The 21,894-nt window shown below is 44.7% G+C and overlaps 1 pseudogene; it reads right to left on the bottom strand.

The window, feature by feature from the left end:
* Positions 1–1,571: 1,571 nt before the first annotated feature.
* Positions 1,572–20,082, bottom strand: LOC104868359 (annotated as a pseudogene).
* Positions 20,083–21,894: the final 1,812 nt, after the last annotated feature.

Below are 21,894 nucleotides of genomic sequence, written 5' to 3'. Positions count from 1 at the left end.
AGAAAGGGACAGAAAGAAACTGTGTAACCATTCCCCAAGATGACTGCCAATGACATGAACTGCCAAAGCGTACAAATAATTTTTTAAATAAAAACGGTAGCTCATTCCCAGTCTTGACCTAGAGTCAGGGTAAGTCCAGACACTTTGGTCATAGTCCCTATCTTGTGCTCAGTTACTACACAATCCTTCCTAGTTCCAGCCCATCCCCAGGTCTAGGCTCCTGTACAACGACTTGGTAACAAATTCCCTCTTCTTTCCCCCAACAAACAATTATTCTGTTCGTGTTGTGTTGCCTGAAGTTGGGGAGAGAGAGAGGTGGACAGTCCATGGTTACCAGCACCACACTGCCAGGGCACACCTGGCCCCACAGAGCACAGATGAGTGCTGCACAAGAGCAAGATCAAGTTTTTGCCTTTCTTTCAGCCTCACTTTCACTCAAGAAAAAAAGCTGTGTTCCTAAGGCATATGTCAAAGCATTCAGCAATAATTATACATCATTGCCACTTTATGAAGATATAGATAAGACTGGAGCAAATGACAGTTTGATCAAACATTTCATGGTATTTTTTGAAGGAATTTTAAGTCCACAGAAGGCTTTGCAAAGCTCCAATATATACCTAGAGACTGTGAAAACATTCACATGCCCAAAATTTTATGCTCCCAGAAAAAGCCCTACAAATCAGTTATTCTCTCGCCTTTGGCTCATGTGAGCCTAGATAAAGTAGGAAGACAAGATTAAGAATTTGAACATATTGAGGATATACTCCTAAGTGAAATAAATAACTCACACATGTTTAATACCAAAGAGTTTCTCTGGTGTGAATAAACTGTAACAGTACATGAGATCCTAATGAGATAACTGACATTGTGAAATAGGAATAAAGGCACTAAAAAAAGTGGGAAGTGTAGGGGAAAGGTAACAAGGGAAAAGAAAAAAAAGTGAGAAAATGAAAGGATGGAAATAAAGTGTTTGTAAATGGGGAGGGGAGCAGGGAGTGAAGGGAGGGCAGGGACAAGAGGAAAAAATGAGAACCAACACTTGTCATGTGGGGGTGCAAGATCCCAATAATGAATGTAACTGTATTGTATACCTAAAATGTACCAATAAACTCAATTAAAAAAAAGAATTTGAACTGCGAAACACTGACAATATGCTCCAACACATGATGCAGAATACAAAGAGAAGAAATACTTTAGAGCATTTCAGAAAATGTACCCAACTGTTAGTTAACTATAGAGCTAATTAAAATTTCATTGGTCAAAAATGGCAAGGAATATAGAAATAACAAAAGTGATGCACAAAATCCACTAAACAAACACCAGCATCTCTGTCACCAAGCCGAATTTGGAGAGGAAGAAGTTATTTCTCAAATGTTTTTTTATCATTTAAGAGGGCCAGATTTTAACAAAAATATATGTGCCACCCAAAGAAAAAGGAAAGGGCAAAAAACAAGGTTTGCAAGAGAAAGTCAGGACAAATTGTTTTTCAGGGAGCCTATTCATTAGACTTAATACAAAAAGAGTAAAATAAGGAAAATGTAACTTTCTAAAGGCAGACTAAAATATGAATCCTACAGAAGATTTGTTTTCTCCACAGCTTTCTTAAAGGCGCTCTTCACCTCCTTGTTCCTCAGGCTGTAGACCAGTGGGTTCAGCATGGGGATCACCATGCTGTAGAACACAGACGCCATTTTGTCTGAGCCCATGGAGTGACTGGAGCTGGGCTGCAGGTACATAAAGATGCCTGATCCATAGAAGATGGAGACTGCAGTGAGGTGAGAGGTACATGTGGAAAAGGCTTTCTGGCGGCCTTCAGAGGACCGCATCCTCAGGATGGTGATGAATATAAACAGATAGGAGACCAAGATGACCAGGATAGAAAAGAGGTTGCGGACCTGCTCCTTGGGTTACAGATCCCACACTTTGCCGTGCTCACCTGGCTGAAGCATCTGCCTGTCCCTCTGGGGTCCCTGTGTGAAAGCTCTAGGCCATCCATGAATGCTGCTCCCTCGGGACTCAATCACCTCCCCGGGCCTGCCCTCCCCACACTGCACTCTGAAGGTCACCAGTCCAACACGTGAATTCAGAACAGACACGGTCAGACCACAGCGCTTAGTAACATTGGTGAAAAACGGAAGCAACCTGGCTTCTGCCAACATCTTTGTCATTTCCAGTGTTTCAAGAACAATGTTACTATTCGTTATAATTATACAGACAGATTATAAAGCAAATCATCATTAGCGTAAAGTAATCTTACGGTCTAAGATAGCACTCAGGCGGTGGGATTTACCACACAAAAGGGGAACCTTAGAAATTTGTGTACAAGTAGAAAACCAAGTTTCTAACTTTATATTGGAACAGATTTTAGCTTTTTCATCCAGAGATCCCTGTTTTGAACAGAACTTCTGCAGTGGAGGGCGACTCAGATGATCTCTTTATTGCTTCAAAAAGTACATTCTTGAGTGAGTACACCACATAAAGATTTCTCAAAAAAATTTAGAAAGTGTAAGAATCTTTTAAAAATGGGTGTACTCCCTTTTCCATGTATGAACTCTTAGGTTTGAATCCAACATCTTCATGGATGAAGAAAGATTAATTTAGTTTGGTCTTTGGAAAAGAAAAGCAGAAATGCAAACATTTTTAAGGTATTTGTTGATCTGTTTTCATTTTTGTTGGCTTGAAGGGAGGCATTGTCACAGCTGAAATGTCATGTCCTTAGCTCTCAGTGAAAATGAAAACTCACTCTTCTTGACAGAGAGCTCTTTTCCCTGGCACAAATCTCATGTATTCAAAGAATAACACAAGATCCAAAGCCCCCTTCAAGTCTTCTCCAAACCTTCTCAACAGACACCACAATGTCGTTATATCAGAATATACTGCCTTTTCCTTCTACACTGACTTATTTTACTTGTCATTTCATATACATGGAAGGCTCTGTTATAGCTTCAGGTAGTACGCAGGTGCTCTATTATTTACTACGTGCCCGTCGCCAACTAGAGACTGTGTCCTTGGCCACAGTTAACCCTCACCTCCCACACCAAGCTCCATTCCCAGGTCACCGACAGGAAAGCTGAACCTCGCTGAGGGCTGATGGGCAGAGGTCAGATCTGAGGCCAGGACACTTTGAGTCTAAGGCTTAGCTCTTTATCATGAAGAAATATTATTTTAAACTCTTTACATTTAACCTACACTGGCACAAGCAAGTAACTCATTCAACTGACTGATGCTTTGCGCAGCGATTACCTCTCTCATTGGAAGTCAGTGCAGATCACTGGAGTGCACGGACTTGGGAATCAAATATGCCTACCAGCTAGTGTGACGCTGTGAGAAGAACCTAGACTCCGAGGTTCTGCTGACAAGAGCGGGACTCGCAAATCTTTAAACTTCTTCCAACTCTCCAGAAACATCACTGCCAACAGACAGAGCACAGCTCATTGGAAGCACCAGCCCAGAGAGCCACATAAAGTTCTGGGTGTTGCTAAGGTCTCCGTCCTCGCAGCAGGCACTGAGCAACTTCCCGTGTCTGCCCATTCGATGTGCAGATTACCCGGCCTGCACTGGTGCACAAGACACATCCTTGACCTCAAGGTGCCTGGTGGACTGAGACAATCTACAGTGATGGACATCACATACTGGTCACCTTCTCCGTTCCCAAGTAGAGAACATCATGTCTACCTGAAAGACTCCAGAACCACGTAGTGGGGTTTGATCTGATTTGGACATTTTAGTCCATCAATCCAGAGATGACTAATAGGTCCTGCTGCAAATGTCAGAGAATTCAGTAGCGACAGAACTTAAGATCATTCTCCTAACTCCCTGTGCTTGTGTGAACTTATACCTCTTCATTTTGTGCATTTTACAACTGGCTGTGAAGCATGATTCATAGAATTCTTATCATCAAAACATAGTTTATCTCATCGTATTCTCTTAAAAAGTAAACAGACTGAAGTAGTTTAAATAACCTATTTTGACTTTACCTCTTGTAAGAAGAATCCATTGGGTTTAGATGTACAAGTTCTGCATCTCAGAAACAGAGTTTTCAGTTTCGAACTATTCCAGCCAAAGCTCTGAGCAAGCTGAAGGAAAGCACCTGCCGGCTCGTGTTTCCCTGGTCACCTCTGCCCTTGCCAGTGTGTGTGGAAAATGGTCTGATCTGGAAAGTTGCCTTCCTCCCTCGGGGACAAACTCCACCAGTCCAGCTCCTTCGTGTATGATGAGCTCACAGGGCATGAATCCATTCCTTGAAAGAAGAAAACTAATTTAACTGAAGAATCTAGTGTTTGGTCAAAAAGCTGTAAGTTCTCGGCACGTTGGGAGAAATTGGAGAAAGGAGGAGGGGGCTGTTGGTCTCAGAATTGGCTAAGGAGCTCTTATCCTGGATCTTCTGGTCTCTTCTTACATTACCACTTAGCCCACTTTACCCTTGATGTCTGAATTAGGAACGCAGAAGTAGTGAAAGGTGGCCCAGCAACATGCAGCCTGAAGACTCTTGCTGGGGCAGGAAAATAAGGGAAGCGCTGCAATGCCTCGTACTTGCTAAGAGTGATGCATCGTAGCGCTGATTGGGGCGTTATCTTTGGGATTTTTTCCCATGGGCATTGTTGCAGGCACTGGTCAGTAGGTCAGTTATCGCAAGGCCAGCGCTGCTGCTCGATGACTGTGAACAGTTGCAGGAGTAGAGGACGCTCAGAGCGAGTCTGGTTCTTGGGCTGCTCCCTCCAATGTGAAGACAACCTCATTCAGGGCAGTTGAACTGTTGAAGAGTGAGAACCAGCAGGTGATTTGCGGCTGTGGAGCTGGCAGGGGACAAACAGTCCCTGAGAGCTGTAACACTTGATCTCCCCCAACGAGGCATCAGGTGATTATGCGGCCTGTGGGGACCCCGCTCTGCTTCTGTGGGGATCCCGGATGCACTTACAGGACTCGCAGTAATTCTGCCTGAAAGCACACAGAATACTCAGAGCGTCACCTCTCGGGCTGTGCCTTCACATAAGTATTAGGGGAGAGAGGCCCAGATTCTGCCCCTAACTGAAGGAGATACCTGCCAGGAATTAGTCCTTCCTGTGATTCCCTGGGACAGTTTGAACCACGAAGAAGAAATATATCAGTTCATCCCCTTGTGTTGATGCCACTGGGCTTCAGCCATGGTGATGAAACAGACACACAGCCAAGCAGAATAATATCAGTTTCACAGTCACGGTGCTTAAGTCCACGTGAAAAGACAGCCACTGAACTCTTGAAGAAACAGCGTTATACGTGAGACAGGATGAAAAGGGGTAAAGGTTGCAGGGAAGCAGGAAGGGGAGGGCAAAGGAAATCAGGCAAAAGAAAAAATATGAGAAAAGGAAAAAATGTAGACAAAGTCTTTGTAAACAGGGGAAGGTGGAGGGGCTGAAGGGAGTGCAGGGATACGGGGGAAATGAGAACCAAGACCTGTCCTGCAAAGTTACAAGATCCCGAAGAAGAAGGTAACTGTACTGTATACCTGAAAAGTACCGATAAACTCAAAAGAAAAATATCATTGCAGGTAAAACATATGTAGCCTGTATAAGTATAAATAGGAAAATGAGAGAGAAGAAACCTATGCTGATAGATCTGAAGATTTCCCTCGAAAATACGTTCTCAAGAAGAGCACGGGAAAGACAGTGTAAACACAATGACGAAAATGAGCAGTGTGTGACACGGGACCTGAGATCCAAGGAAGGGGCCTCCGAGGGGCTGAATGTCCCCTCCGGACTCGGCCGAAAGTGCATGGCCGCTGTGACACTGCTGAGGGCTTCTCACTGGCTTGGCTAAGATCAAATGCGGTGCAGGTGTCCAGAGGCGACCCCTGGAAGAGGCCATGGCTTGGGTCAAGGTCACTGTTGTTGTAAAGGCTGTAAAGGTGGCCCCGCCTGCTCTCCGGCTGGTGTGAGCACTTTCTTGCCCAGTTCCGCCTGGTGCCTCCCAGGATGCCTGGGGACAGCAGGAAGGATCTCAGCAGGCACAGCCCTGCAGTCCTGGGCTTCCAGCCTTCAGAATGTGAGAAGCAGATCCTGTCTTCACAGAGGACCCAGCCCGTGCTATTCTGCGAGAGCAGCAGAGATCAGACATAGACAGTGGAATCCAAGGAAGGTGGTGTCACTGCAGGTGAGGAGGGCTTCCCTGCTGGGTTTCCTGTGGACATTCGCCCGGAGGGAGACCTGGATCAAAGCAGAGATGCAGTGCACCAGCTTGCAGCAGAGGAAGACACCCCAGCCTTCTTTCCCCACAAAGAGAGCTCATAGGACAATCATCCATGAGTGCCGCTCTTAGGAGATCTTTATTTTTGTTTGTTCTTCTTTCTGTCTCTTACAAGAGCAGGAATGTGTTAGAGTGTTTTCCATCATGATGTGGGTCCTGCCATGACATTCCTGCCCCAGCATGCTGAGAACACCTAGTATCCTCAAGCAGTGTCTGGGTGAAAACAGAACTCACCAAAAAGGGTGGAATTGATCGAGTTCCTCTGCTACTCTCTTAAATATTTTACATAGAAATGTCTAACCTAAAATGAGTAGCTTCTTGGTGCGTGGTTTTGCCTTAAGAGCTATTCGTAGTATCACTGTGTCATTCCTTAAATGTATCACAAAATGGTTGAGAGATCCAAGGAAGCATTTAGATAAATATGCAAACAGTGACAACCTGCTGCCTCTCTCCCACAACCCATCCTGGGCTCAGGGCAGCGACCGGGAGCCTGGCAGAGCCTGGAGTACAATACAGAGACCCTATCCAGTCCCCAGAGACACAGAACGTGGGATCTGCGCTCTTCCTGACTGCTGGCTCAGGAGCGTCATTTTTCTCCTGTCTCTGCTTCTTCTGATTTTCAAACTTCAAACCTCACCACCAGCCCTCTTGGGTCTCCAGCTGCCATGGGCGCATCTGGGGACATGTCTGCCTCCAGACCCATGTGGACCAATGCCTTAGAACTGTCTGTCTATCTGTCCATCAGTCCATCCACCCTTTTAGATCTGTTGCTCCAGACAACCCTAGTTAATACAGATTTGTTGGCGGAACTGGTTGTGAGCAATGAGATTTGTTGTTTTTGTTGTTGTTTTTTGTACCAGGGATGGAACTTGGGTCCTTTTTCTTGTGGGGCAGGCAGCAAAAACACTGGGCTAAATTCTCTGGCCTGAACAATCAAAATTTTTGGGATGAGTTTTCTGACTTGCTTCTGGATTTTCTGGATCCATCTTCTAAATGTATTAGAGTGAGCAGTGATGACTGTGAGCTGGGAAATGGCTCTTTCCTGCCTTTAGAGTCACTGGCTCCAAAGCCCTCGAACTCAAGATGGAGTTGGCCTGGTCAGCCCCGGCTCTGAGCCTTTCCTGCTGTACCTCCGGCTTTCGTGAGCCTCCAGTTTTTCAGAACAGAAGATCCTGAGATTTCTCCACCTCCATAAACACCCAAGCCAGTCCTTTATAATATATAGTGTTATCACATATAAAATGAAATAAACATGAGCTATTAAAAGTAATAAAATGCAAATTGTTGAGATTATGCACAGAGGCAGAAATGTGTCTACCCAGGACAAACCTGAAAATTCCCTATTCCCCCATCTCTTGCTGACCCTGAGGCTCTCTACAGGCAAAAGTGATCGGAGGGTTTGATTGAATTGATTCAGGATGTACAGGGAGTCATAATGTCTCCACTAAAGTGGGCTTCCACAACTGCTTGAAGAAGTGGTGAGAAAGGTAGGCTGAGGGGAGAGGGTGTGTTCTGAGGAGGATCCCTGTGACGTGTCTTTTACGGCAGTAACTTCATTTCTCCTTTACCCTTCCCTGTACTTTTTGACCACCCCGCATACAGTACTTCAGCAGAAGCAGCCATGTACGATCACCTTGGCAGTCACTTGCAGATTTGGCCAAGCAGCTGTTCCGAAACGTTTCAACTAAGAACTGATATTTCCAGACTGCTATGAGACTACATACACTCATGCAGTCCTCTAACCAGCCAGGTGCTACAGATAAAGAGGTAAACAGACTCCAACTGACCTCAGGAGCTTATAATCTCAGCCAGCAATTACCATCCAGAAGAAATGGGAAAGCAAAGTTTTCAAATACAAAATTTCAATACTTCCGTCTTCAAGGCAAATATTGAATCAGGTCACTTCAGAGTGGCTCTGCCACTATCAGTTATTTAGCAAGTCTATTTTGGTCCATTTTACTTTCTACCTTCAAAAGAACTTGATAAATATTTTGGGGGGGTTTTTTGTTTGCTTGTTTGGTTTCAGGGATTGAACTCAGGATCTTGCACTTGCGAGGCACATGGTGAAACCACTGAGCTAAATCCCCAGCGCACTTGATAAATATTTTATGCAAAAAAAAACATAATGAAAATATACGTCACCAATAGTGACTCTTAGCCAGTGTAAGGCCCCTCTCTCTTCCTGTTCTCCCTGGCCGAGAGGTACGTGGTGTGAGGGTCTTGAAGGACCCCCTCGTGTACTGTGGATTTGGAGGACTGTGATCACCTGTGTTCTGGTTCTTACATTCTGAGACATGTCCTTCTTTAATCAAAGTTTTGCATTCTCAAGAATGTGTGTGGATGCGAGTTTGTCTGTGTCTTTGGAAGAAGAGCCTCAGAGCTGCACTGTCATAAGGTTTTACAGAAGATGGGCACTGCCTTGACCAGAAGCACACACAAGAGTTGTCCCTTCAGTGTTACCCGAGAGAACCATGAAGAGCTCAAACAATAGAATCGGGCATGATTATGACACCCGAAACAGTGGGACACCCACTGAAATCCATCATGAAGCAGATTAACTGACAAATGCAGGTGTTAAGCTTGGAGAATGTCTAATAAAATGCCTATCATTATATGATAATCCTTAGTTTTCTTAGAAAACTCCAGTCCAACAATCCATGTATGAATTTACATTCCCACCGACAATGCACAAGAGTTCCCTTTTCTCCTGCCCTCATGAACACTTGTTACCTCTCCTTCTTCTCCTTCTCCTCCTCTTCTTCTTCCTCCTCCCCTTTGCCTCCTCCTCGCCTTTTTCTTCCCCTCCACCTTCCCCTTTTCCCTTCCCTTCCTCCTCCTCCTCCTCTTCTCTCTCCTCCTCCTCCTCCTCCTTCTGCTTTTCTGGTCATTTTATACTCTGTCAAATACTAGTAAGCTGTTAAAAGGAGCTAAATCCTGTAATTGGTGACATGGATGAATATGGAAGATATTATGCTAAATAATATCAAGCACAAAAAGACAAGTAGAGCACTACCTTGCCTAGGAGGGATCTAAAAAGGTTGAACTCAAAGAAGTAAAGTGATGGTTACAGCAGGCTGAGAGGAGGGAAATGGGTGGAGAAGCAGGAGGTGTTGATCCCAGAGCACCAAATTCCAGTCCGACAGGAAGAATAAAGCCCGGGTAACATTTCACATCCAGGAAAGTGTGATAATGCTGCATTGTATATTTCAAAGTTACTGAAAGAATTGATTTTTAAGTGTTTTTAACACAAAAAATAAGTGTGTGAGGTGATTTTCACCCAAAAAAAGATGCCCGTAGGATAAGGAACTTAACACCTGGTTTGATCTCCCCACACTGTAAACCTCATCCGTACCCTATAGATATACATATAGGATTATTATTTTTCAATTAAAATAAGTCTTAAAAATTCCTTATCCCCTAGTTACTCATTCGACCTTACTATTAAGTGGCTTTACCTATGTATAAAATTTCTAAGATTATAAAGTACGCAGTTAAAGAAAATGAAGGAAGACTGAGGTGGTTGATGCCTGTAATCTGAGCCTTCAGGGAGGCTGAGGCAGGAAGATCACATGTTCAAGTCCATCTTGGGCAATTTAGTGACTTAGGAAGACCCCACATCAAAATAAGAAAAAAGGTGGGAGGGGCTGGAGATGTAGCTCAAGGTGAAGGCCCTCAGTTTAATCCTCAGTACCTCAAAAAAAAAAAAAAAGGAATTCATAATTGAATTTCAATTTCATAGTTTATTTTTCTTATACAAAGGCAAAAATTAAATATATAAAATAACTTATTATATTTACACATAAATATCTATCTACTCCATGCCTGCAATACCAGCACCCTGGGAAGCGAGGCAGGAGGACTGCATATTCAATCCCAGCCTGGACGATTTAGTAACTTAGCAAGATCTTGTCTCAAAAAAAAAAAAAACCAAAGAAATGACTAGGGATGTAACTCGGTGTGAAAGCCCTGGGTTCAGTCACCAGTGCCCCCCACATACAGCTGAGGCAAGGAAAAAACTCACACAAGCCCAGGTATGAGTCACACAGATAAAAGAATGATTCACAAATGTATAAATATCACTCACGGAGTTAAGTGATGACTCAGACAAAAAGCATCTTGAAAGCATCCAAGGCCGCTGCTTTTTTAGTCAGTATTGCTCCTGAGCATGAGCAGCACGGTGAAAACCATGACGCTGCTCTCCATTTCCTCCTCAGGAGCCATGCCGCGACTGAGGTAGTGTGGACTGGGTGAGTTACCCCTTTACCTCTTCGGGAAATGCGAGTGCGGGCGACCTGCCCACCCACTGATGGTGTCAGTAATTCTTAAGATGCGAACCGGACATTCCCACTAGCTAGGAAAGGGGCTGCAGCACTGCCCGATGTGGGTGTGATATCCGTGAGCCTTGTGCGGAGGACACCGTAAGGATGGCCACTGTACACCAGGGAATTCGAGACTGAGAGAGAACGCAACAGTAACCCCAGGTCTGCACCACAGGAAGTGATAAAACAGCGCTGACACTCATGAAGTCTGATGTCTTTGGTCACCGCCGGAGCCTCTGCGATTAAGGGAGACACCCCAGGGACCGGCGACGGCAGTCGTTCTGTCCAAGGGTCCTCTCGTCCACCCGCCCACGCTCACCCTCTGTCGTGTGCCTCGTTCTCATGTCAGGGCTGACTTCGGTGTGGGCGGCTTTTTCCATCCCTGCCCATATGAAGGGTCCAAACGCACTTGAGGAGATCTTTCGGTTTCTAAGAAGACCCAGGGTGTCTCCAGAGGCTCCGTCCGATTTGCGCCTCTGGACGAAGCCTCGGCCCTCCGCGCACCCCGGGATTCACCATCCCCTTTCTGGAGGGGCTTCAGGGACCATAAAGAGCTGCAGAGGGCCCTGGCTCTCACGACTGAAGATTCACGAGAAGTTTGGGTTCAACATTTTCCTCCCTCCTTCTACGACTCCTGTGATCCATGGCAGGGTTAAGATACCATTTAGGTTTTCCTCGTGTCAAAGCCCTGTGGAATACTGGTAACATTTTGAGTCCCCAAGAGAATTCTGTGTTGTCTATTTTTTTTTTAAGTTTGAAAATACTGCAGTACTTAAAGCACCCTCATCCTGAAGGGTCGGATATTCATGGATCTACCAAAGAGGGTAAAGCCGGGAGTGGTGGCGAACGCCTTTCATCCCAGCACTCAGGAGGCTGAGGCAGGAGGATTGTTGTGCATTCAAGGCCAGCCTGGGCTACATAGTGGGTTCAAGGCCAGCCTGAACTAATAGTGAGACCCTGCCTCAAAAAAGTGAAAAAGAAAAAAAAAGGCTGAGAAGAGAATGTTGAAAAGTAACAGTAAGCTAATAGGCTGTTTAACTTACCTGCTTAGGGAAGCTTTTCTTCCTATGAAACTCTAGTCACTCCCTGACATCAGAGCTCGGGCAAATCCAACATTACAGGCGTGTAAGCTGTGAAATTCCTGCAATTGCCCCCCTGGAAGCAATGCATGTCAAAGTCACTCATACTCTGACCGTTTGTTGCCAACCACATATAGTTTGTTCCTTTTCCTTTCTCTCTCGTGCACTGGAATGCTCCACAGGTCCTGTCTTTGTCGTGTTTGCCTTTAAAATACCTCCCAACTGCCTGGAATGTATTCCTTATCAGTAAATAGCTCTTGAACAAAGGACTAATTCAGAGCTGTTGTTTTTTTCAAGGACAGTGAATAATTAACCAACTAGTCTGTTGTGTCCAGGATTAAAGGGTTTCCTGGGACTTGGGATTTTCAGGAATAAAGCCAGAAAACCTCAGGCAAATCAAGACAAATTGTTCATGTTCAGAGATGATGGCTTTTTTGGTAGTTGTTGATTCTTGCAGTTGTTGATTCTGGTTTTCAGTTATGCTACCTGTGTACTCTGTATGTGTGTGTGTATAATACAACACGCAGGCCATTAGTTATTCTGTGTAACCCTCACAACTGTGGGAAGTTGGGATGATTTTACCTGCCTTTCACAGATGAGGATGTGAAGACAGTTTCCGCGTCTTTCCTGGGATCCATGACCTCGCTCGGAAGCTGGAACGCCTGCTGCCTCAGCCACTTCCCTCCTGCCACACAAATTCTGCAGCGAGAGCAGAGTGTAAAGTCAGGAAACTCGTCTTTGAAAGTAAGAACTTGCTTAATTGAGTAGAAAATAATGGGATCAGGAATAATCCACTTCCTGCTGGAAGAGATAGAAGTGAAAGAAAGAAGCCCCGAAAGCTTTAATCCAAGAAGTGAGAAGATTTGCATATGAGCTTTTAATAATGTTCTATATAGGCCAAGCAAGCTGAGAACTCTGTCCAGTTCCAACTTACGAAACTCAGTCCCCTGGGTGGGTGGCCTACATTTTCCATCTTAGACACATTAAAGAGTTTTTCAAGCTAAGTGAGATCGCCACTCCTCGACCTGTGTCTGGAAAGGCAGCTGGAACCCTGTAGACTCTGCCCTGTGGGGCAGGCATGCCCACAGACCCTGCGGAGGCGGGGATGGAAAGTCTGGAGCCCAAACCCATTGCTCTCGCTCTGGCTACCGGACATGAGATGGCCACGCAGCTTTTTATCTGTTTGCTTGTGTATTTCTGTCTCAGATTCTTCGTGTGAAAGCCAGGAGATGGCGCAGAAGTCAGAAGAAAGCAGAGGGCTCCCAGGGAATCCTGGTCCCACCACTCAGCACCTGAGCACCGAGGCCTTACTTCCACCATGTGTAAAGCTTGAAGTAAAATTCAAGATGACAGAGGACAGGGCCTCACCCAGCAGGAGTCTGTGACACTTCGCAGACTGCTTGATCTCTGCTTAGGGCCTTGGCTTTATCAACTATGAAACTGGGACAATAACTTAAAGATTAACAGAGCCACTGTGAGAAATAACAAAGGCCACAATGCCTACCCGAGCTCACAGCACAAGGGAAGCCATAGAATCCATTTGCAGAGGGCAGAGTCCCTGAGGAATTTCCCATCTCCAGGAAAGAAGATTTTTGTGGACACTGACCTCAGGGCCACTCTTTGCTTTCCGCCTGCTTCCCAAAAGTGGAGACGTAAGATTTTCCTCTCTGAGGATTGTAAGCAACACAGAGTTTAATCCTGAAAAAGGTGAACACTATTGTTTGAATGCCACACCTGAAAGTAGCTCAACTATGAGATCCAGGCCTCACCCGACCTCCACCTTAGGAGACTCTGTTATTGATGCAAGATGCATGGGACTGAAGAAAGGAAACAGGAAGAGCAGCTAAGGAGGGACTTCAAGAGGAGAGGCTGCTGTGATTAGCCTGAAAGGCAGTGTGCTGGCTCCTAGAGTGACCGGCTCTCCAGTGTTGGCCAGGCCCACATCTCACGTACAGAGTGGGGACTCCCCAGAAACAACAAGGGAGGAGAAGTGAATGAGCATTCACAAGCACAGAGTAGCCTGTGGCTGTTGCCTGGGGCAGTGGTGGCAGGCAGGGCCCTGTGAAGAGCTGGAAAAGTCTGAAGCCTGGCCCAGCCACTTCCTCCCCCAGGCCCCAACTCCCTCCTCAACAAAGTGCCCTGGTGGAAGGAAAATCACCTTGATGCCTCTCTCCTCTTCACACACCAAGGAGTCCACATCTTTATTACCATTGTTAGCAAGAAAAACACGATTACACAATGGATGCCTGGATAATTACTTCATTTTCTGCTAAGTTAAATTTTGTGGTAATGCTTCCTCTGCCTTATTCACTTTCCTGCTGATTTGCTGGTTACGTTTATAGACTTGGCTTGAATTAGTGAAAGTCTTTTCCTTTGTGCTAACGTTTTACACTTCTACTATATTTTTTTTTTCTGGTATTATGAGGTCAGTACCTCTCTCTCTCTCCCGCCATTACCCAGTCTTTGGAAAAGAATCTCTCACACAGCAGACATAGCAATTGTGTTTTGTTACTGACACCAGCTCAGATTAACTGAAGGAAAACGGGGAAGGTAATCAAAAGGACATTAAGAGGCCACAGGATGAAAGGGACACAGTAAAAGTTGGAAACCAGGGACATTTCAGGGAATCAAGGAACAGAAGTCAGAAGGAAAGTGTCTGTCTGCTGCCTGGAACAGCCCCACTGGTCTCCAACTGCTGCCCTCCTACTATCCTTGCTTTAACTGTTTCCATTTCAGCAAGAGGAGTGAGAACTTTCACTGTCTGAATTTCGGACATGCAGTTTTGAAATAAACATATACAAATACATTTAAATATTGAGTATAGGGGCCGGCAGTTTAGCTCAGTGGTGCCGCCACCTGCCTCACAAGCACAAGGTCCCAAGTTCTATCCCTGGTACCAATAAAGAAAGAATATAGCCAAAAAATGCATAAAATATCTAGGCTCAATTTAGCAACACACTGAACAAGTGCCGATGCACCCACTACCCAAATCACAAATAGACCAGAGCTGCCGTATATCTGTTCCCAGTCTGTATCCACTTGTGATTTGCTTCATTTTTCACACATCAGAAAAATGGTGAAAACGTAAAAGATAAACATGCTGCAAATCTTGCTCTCTCTCTCTCTCTCTCTCTCTCTCTCTCTTTCTCACCACACACACACTCGACTTGTGAAATCCTCACAGACTAGCAGTTGAGAAATGTTAAGAGCAGACAGTAGGATTCTTGTGCTTGGAGATGTAGATGAATGGTGAGAGCCTACAGAATTTGTGCTATAAATATGTGATTTCTCTATGGAGAAGTGATTGTTCTCAGGCTCTACCTCCTCTGATGGCAACCAGTCCCAAATGCCCGTAGAAGTAATGGCCTGAGAAGTTAGCAGCCTGTCCACTTCTAATCTGAACGGCCTCCTTTCCTACAAACTCCTGCTGACATGCCATGTGTAATCCCGGCTGCCTGCCTAGGTTCAGGTCGTTGGCTGGGAACTCCTCTCACCTGTGCTTGTAACTGTATTGCCAACAATGCTACTAGGCAGGAAGAGGGCAGAAATTTCTAAAGTCCCCCACCACCCCCGTTATTCCATCTGACATTCAGAACAACCCTGACGAGAGTCAGGCTGGGGCCATCACTTCTCCTTCCATGAGGAGGAAACTGGCTCAGGCATAAGAGGCTCGCGTGGTCTCACAGGGAGGCTGAGTCACTTATCTTGGAACTCCAAGGTCTTTTCACCTTATCCCTTCCAAGTCTGGCACGAGTCCCACTGCCTCCCAGGAGCCTTCTCTGTTCACAGCTTTCTTATCAGTTTCAACTATTTCTTTCTGCACAACTCATTTGACAGTGGACACAAACACCTTAAGTTCGCGTCTCTTTGGGTCTGCAGCCCATTCCACCGCGGTTTTGGTAAGCCGCTCCTGAAGCAATGTTCCTTATCACCAGACTCCTTCATAGGCTTCACGCTGGGCCTTTCCTGCAGCTTATGCCAGGGAACAGGGGCCTGAGCTTGGCTGGCTCAGTGGGCTGCAGCACTGAAAAAGTCAACTCTGGCACCAACTGTCAAGACTGAAAGAAAATATGCCCTGATCCATTCACGTCCTGGAGACTCCTGGAAAAATTCCTGCTGACAAAGTTCTTGGGCACTGAGCCATCAGTCTCCAAGTTCGTTACTCCAGGCAACACGCACAGGGGAGGTTTTACCTTGTGAAGTAGGAATTCGCTCTTAGCGCCTTGCATGGATTGCATTCTCCAGACTGCCTGCCACAAGTAGGGACTCATCATGAAAGATCTCTGGAAATAATTTGGACATTGAATAAGGCCTCCCCTGAAATCTATTAAAATATACAACTGCTTTCCTTTTCTCAGTGCATTGGAGCAAAGAGGGCAAAGACTCAGGCAAAAACCTTCACTTCTCTTCTTAACAGTAGGCTATTAAGTTAATTCTTCAAAGTGCTGATTTCCTCAACCACAATACTAAAGCCCAGAGGTCTATCTTATGGTGAAAAAATAAGAATAAAAATGCCTTTGGACATATCAAGACCCACACAGAACATAAAGTATGAAAAAGATTCAAGCAAGATTTGGTTCTCTTTGAGTGTAAGCAAGTTCAGGAGTGGGGCTTGGGATTTTCAGTTATGAAATGAGAGGATTCTCTTGAATTCTGTGTGTTGTTTTTCTTTCCAAATTTTCTTTTTAGTTAACACATCATGATTACACCATTTAGCTTTGAAGGCCAAAGAGTTGAGGACTACAACTGCCAAGGAATTCTAATATTTTAATTTTCAGTTCTACACACATAAAGCTAAACAAATTATCTCACACACATAGGGAGGCTCGTATTTAAAATAATTCAATCCTAATCCTCTTTCAAATGAATAATCTAGGCTGAAAGAAATAATGGGCCTGATAACGTGTGTTTTCACATTCTGTTCTGGACGCTCCGGTAGGAAGCCTTTCTGTGCCGTGCTGTTGCCTGTCTCGGGCTCCAGGCTCTCGCACTCATCACGCCGCTCCCGCAGGGAGAGGGCGGGCATCGCTAATACCCAAGTGGGAAGGCAGTCTCCGTTTGACAGGCTCTCCATGCGGAAATGAAGAGCTCCCCAAGGTAATGTGTACACCACACACGGACATCTTACAGGCAAGGAGATGTCTCCTTCTGGGCGGTTTCTATAAACAAATGCTTGCGTGATGTTGACGTGAAACACGTGTGTCCTAGATCGGGAAGGTTTGAGAACAAAGAGTTAGACAGCAGTCGGAAGCAAAGGCTTAGGTTTGGCCGGAGGGGAGAGAGTGTGGGGGCTCAGAAGCTAAAGTCGGGGGTGCGGAGGTGGCCAAGTGCAGGCAGTGGTAGGCTCTCGGTGAATCAAACACAGGTTCTTGAGATGAAAGTGTTCCTGAACTAGATTTCATGCTATCTTTACAGGTTATCCTGTGCAGGGGTGAAACTGTAAATCTTCACAGTGTGTTGGGAGCAAAGAGCTGGCCTGGCTTCCCTGAGGTCCTGTAACTGATGAGAAGAGCAAGGATTTTCACCCAGCTCTGACAATGGGACCAGTTCCTTGGTACGCTCATCTGCGGTCATAGTGGCACTTGTTGGAGGTGATCTCAACAAAAAATTGAACTATGTAGGTCCACGCCTAGAAGACTGCACTTTTCCAACTAAACTGAGATGTGGGGGCTTAAAAAAACATATTCAGGAACCCACCTACCGTGTGCTACAGCGGTTATGAGGTACTCGTGATTCATTTACACTTTCCAGGGGATCTAAAAGCTCAGTGGGGAGACAGTTCTCACTGGGCCAGCACGGAAAAAAGAAGTTGAGAAGCTAAGAAAAAGAGGAGACGAACGGAAAGAGGAGACAGGACGAAGCAGGAAGAACAGGCCACCATATGAAGCAGGAAAGGCCGGGACTGGTCTGCACTCCATGCCTGGATGCTGTTTCCTAGACTCATCTTCAGGTCAGGCACTTTCAGAAGTTGCTGAGATCTACGAGTCGTGGATCCTGGCCCGTGGGGCCTGTTCTTCAGTGTGTGTTGCTGGGACGGGCGAGGCAGGTGGAAAGATAAGGCAGGGAGCTGCTGCACAGGCCTTGGATTCCAAAGCCTCTGATCTTTCAAGGTGATGGCACCCTACCCCATGAAAGACCCTTCCTGCGCACTGACCTCCTGTCCCCAAACTCCCTCTGCCCCTTTTCTCCTCAAGACCTTTGGTTTACCCTCCTCACACAGAGGCTGCCCTGTGCACAACAGTATGTGGTAATCTCAAAACTAAGTTGATATTCTAAACTACCTGATTTAGACAACTAATTTGAAGTACAAATGATTTGTTAGCTTTGAGGTATTTTTTGTTGTTGTTGAGATTTTCAAATCATGAACTATATTGGTTCCTTAATTAACTGTAGCTATAAATACCATCAAGAAGTGGAATTAATCACCACTCCCTTCCCACACAAACACATCTAGGACAGGAAACAAGACCTTTAAATTGACTAGCAATGCTTGTCATGGTGCCTTTCCTATGTTGAGAAGTAAATTTCCAGGCAGATTTTTAAAAATTCTGGTAACATCCAATTTCAGGACATCAGATTGCAACAGGAACCCAGAAACGAGCTGAACTATTGAAAAAACAATAGATTCACCAACCTTAAGGGTATTGAGAAATGAAATCATTTAATCCAGACAACAAATATCTCTTCTCATAGCCCTTGGAAAAATCACTTATCCTCGGAACCTTTACAGCTTTGATGATTATGTTAGACAGGAACCAGAAGCATACAGGAGAGAATAGGTATGTTTCTAAAGAAATGTATGTTTATTCAGGTTAAAGTTTGAGCAAGCCATCTATCTACTGAAATGCTCCTTTCTTCCATACACAAGACAGCTTTATTATTTTCCACCAAAGTTACTCCAGCACATTAGCAAAAGGGGACTGAGAATGTGAAAATTCATGTCAGTCAGTGGGAGTGGGATGTGGGTGGGGATGGGGTGGAGCATTGGAGGCTTTAATCCTACATCTCCTTACCTCTTGGCCCAGTGCACTCTCCACAAAGTAGTAATCTTCAGTGAAACATGGTTAGACACTTTGAAACATCCTCTGTCAGTATTGGAAAGCTATGTGTTCATAAAAAATGTTTTGTTTAAAAGTTTAAGGAGACCGAACTACCACCTACCCTGATTTAATCATTACACACATAATGAATGTATATACAAGATTATCACAGGGTAATCTATAAACAGGTACTATTGAAACAATCACTAATTTAAAAAACTAATTTTCCAACCCACAAACCAAAAAAAAAAAAACCACAATATTATGCATTCTAATTGATAAATATTGTAAAAGAAGGTGTGATCCTTACACCACATTTAATAGTGAATGGAAATTTTTTCACAGTTAAAAATAGGAAGGAAAAATTCAACACATTTGACTCTGTGCTTTGATCTTCTGCTTTAAACCTCATTAAGAAACCAGTACAAGGGTATGAATTTTCCATGCTATTGTTTGTGAGCCACAAGATTTTCTTCCTAAATGAGACATTTCAAAGTTCTGCTTTTTATAATGTCTAACAGCAGGCATAACCACTCTTCTTGTGGATGAAAGAACAGAAGTCTTCCAGAATTCAAGAGTCATGATGGCATTTAGGTCCACGAGAAAGTCTGTCCTCTTGTTACCTGCCTTCTTCCTGCTCACACTCAGAGATTAGGGATGAAGTTTGTAGTGTTTTCCAAAGAGCGCTTTTCACTTCTTTGTGGCTGTCGATGAGGGGTTCGGCATGGGGATGACTGCAGCGTAGAACACAGATGCGATTTTGTTTACACCCAGGGACTGCTGGAGCTGGGCTGCAGGTACCTGAAGATGATGGTCCCATAGAAGGTGGACACAGCAGTGAGATGGGACACGCGGGTGGAGAATGCCCCCTTCCACCCCTCAGCAGAATGCATGCTTCGAATGGCCATGTACATGAAGAGATGAGAGATGAGCACAAGGAGGAGTGGAGAAGACGTGGACGCCCACAACAGTGAACACAACCAGCTTGCCGATGCATGTGTTGGAGCATGCGAGAACCAAGAGTGGGGGATGTCACAGAAACGGTGAGCGACTGCATTAGACCCACAGAAGGAGAGTCTGGAGGTGTCTGCTGTGTGGACCGAGGCGTTGAGGACATAGGAACCAACCATCAAGAAGGCACACACTCCTGTGGTCACGGTGGTGATGTAACGAAGAGGTCTACACTCCGCTGCATGGTGGTCGTAAGCCATAGAAGCCAGGAAGTAACACGTGATGGTGGCAAAACCCATGAAGAACTGAGCAGCACATCCACTGTAGGAGATGACCTTGTCTCCTGGCAGCAAGTCAGCAACCACCTGCAGCTACAGCTGATGAATAGCCCAGACCCACAAAAGAGAAGTTACCGAGGAAGAAGTATGTGGGGGTGTAGAGATGGGAGTCTGAGCGGATGACCAGTATCATACCCACATTCCCAGCCACGGTGATGAGGTAGATGGATAAAAATACCAGGAGGAGAGGAACCTAAGACTGGGGCCATCTGTTAATCCCAAGAGATGAGCTCTGCCACCTCTCCCATGCTATTCTCCATTGAAGTCAACTGGAATTTCACCTGGTAATTAGAGAAAAATGCCGCTGAAAAGTGGATGAAACTACAACAGGAAGTGGAATAATATAAAATAGAAGACGAACATATATTGGTAATGCCTACATGTAAGACACGCACTAGACCCTTCCACTTTATTACAGCATTTACTGCTATGAGACAGGTGCTGTTAAACCTGTTTTAAAGATGATAAAGCTAAGATTCAAGAACCTTATTGGAAAATGTTGTCTAATTAGTAGAGGTCAAAATCAAAGTTCATCCGTTTATATTTTTAATCCAAAGTTCATACACGCATAGATTCTACACGTTTACATGATACAAATATATATTATGATGTAGATGTGCCTAACAACATTGTTGCTAAGATTTCACTCAATTTTTTAAGAATCAAAAAGAGAAGGGCCAGGGATTTAGCTCAGTGGTTCTGCCGCCTGCCTCACAAGTACAAGGGCCCAAGTTCGATCCCCAGTACCAAAAAACAAAACAAAAATAAAAAGAGAAGACTAGTAAGTTAAAAAAAGAATCCATCATCCTTTATCTTCCTCATTCTACCTCAGTAATTTAGCCTCACTAGAGATTCTTGAAATTGTTGCGGCACAGATACTTATTAAATAATATTAATTAAAGAAATCATAATAGCTTACTGTATGTTAGATACTACTCCAAGGGCTCTAGTTGCATTTAATTCAATCTTCACACAACACTTGAGGGATGATTTTATTGTTTTCCTCACTTTATACAAGGAAAAGCTGTGTATACGGTAATACACTGCTTCATTTCCAATCTTTATTTACCTCTATAAACAATAAAGACATTCAGATAGAATATTTTTCCTTCTTGCTTTAGGTAGTTTCCTCATTGGCAATCTCCTCTTTCTAGCTACTATTTTCTTCTAAAATTGAGCTTTTTTTGTGGAGACTAGAGAGCTACAAAATAATAACAATTAGATAAATATTGACAAAAGTCAGATAACACAGTCTGTTTGATACTAAATCCAGAGATCATCTTAATCACAACTTCTAATGTATTTGGGGGGCTTATTACTTAACAGGAGTTCAGCTGAAAGCGGGTATGGTATCTATATATATATATATGTGTGTGTGTGTGTGTGTGTGTGTGTGTGTAACTATCATAGATATAAATGTGATCCTGGTTACAGTTCAGTTCTCCCTCTTGGCATCTGGTTGATTGTCACATAATTAGTTGGGCAACCACTCAGCACACATAAGCATATACTTGGTGAATTGACTAGAACAATGACAAGCACAACGGACATACCATTGTTCACGTGTTTCTCTCAGTCCACACTTCTTGCCAGTATATTAGCTTAGACTTACAGCATGAAAAGTAACATTGAGTTTGGAGGTGGTGAGGCCTGGAGAAAGGCTGTGTTCTACTTTCAGAACACTCTCTTCCTCCTACTGCCTTTCCCCGGCTTAAGCATTCGCGATCTCTCCCAGCCTCTGTAGCAGAGTGGGTGGCAGCCGTTGAGGGAAGAGAGGAAATGCTGAAGACGCGGGGGAAAGACACAGGCATAGGAAGGAGACATTGCTTCCGCCCGCGTGGCCTCGCCGTGCTTTGGAGCGATTGGTGAGGAACCCTTTGCAGGTAACACGCAGGATGAGGACAGCGTGGCTCGCTGGTTGCACGAGGACTCACGAGGACTGACT

Source organism: Fukomys damarensis, unplaced genomic scaffold, assembly GCF_012274545.1.
Source record: "Fukomys damarensis isolate Sample0158 unplaced genomic scaffold, DMR_v1.0_HiC HiC_scaffold_27, whole genome shotgun sequence".
In the NCBI taxonomy this organism is placed as follows: domain Eukaryota; kingdom Metazoa; phylum Chordata; class Mammalia; order Rodentia; family Bathyergidae; genus Fukomys; species Fukomys damarensis.
The sequence above is the reverse complement of the archived record's forward strand: the minus strand, read 5'-3'. Positions and strand labels throughout refer to the sequence as shown.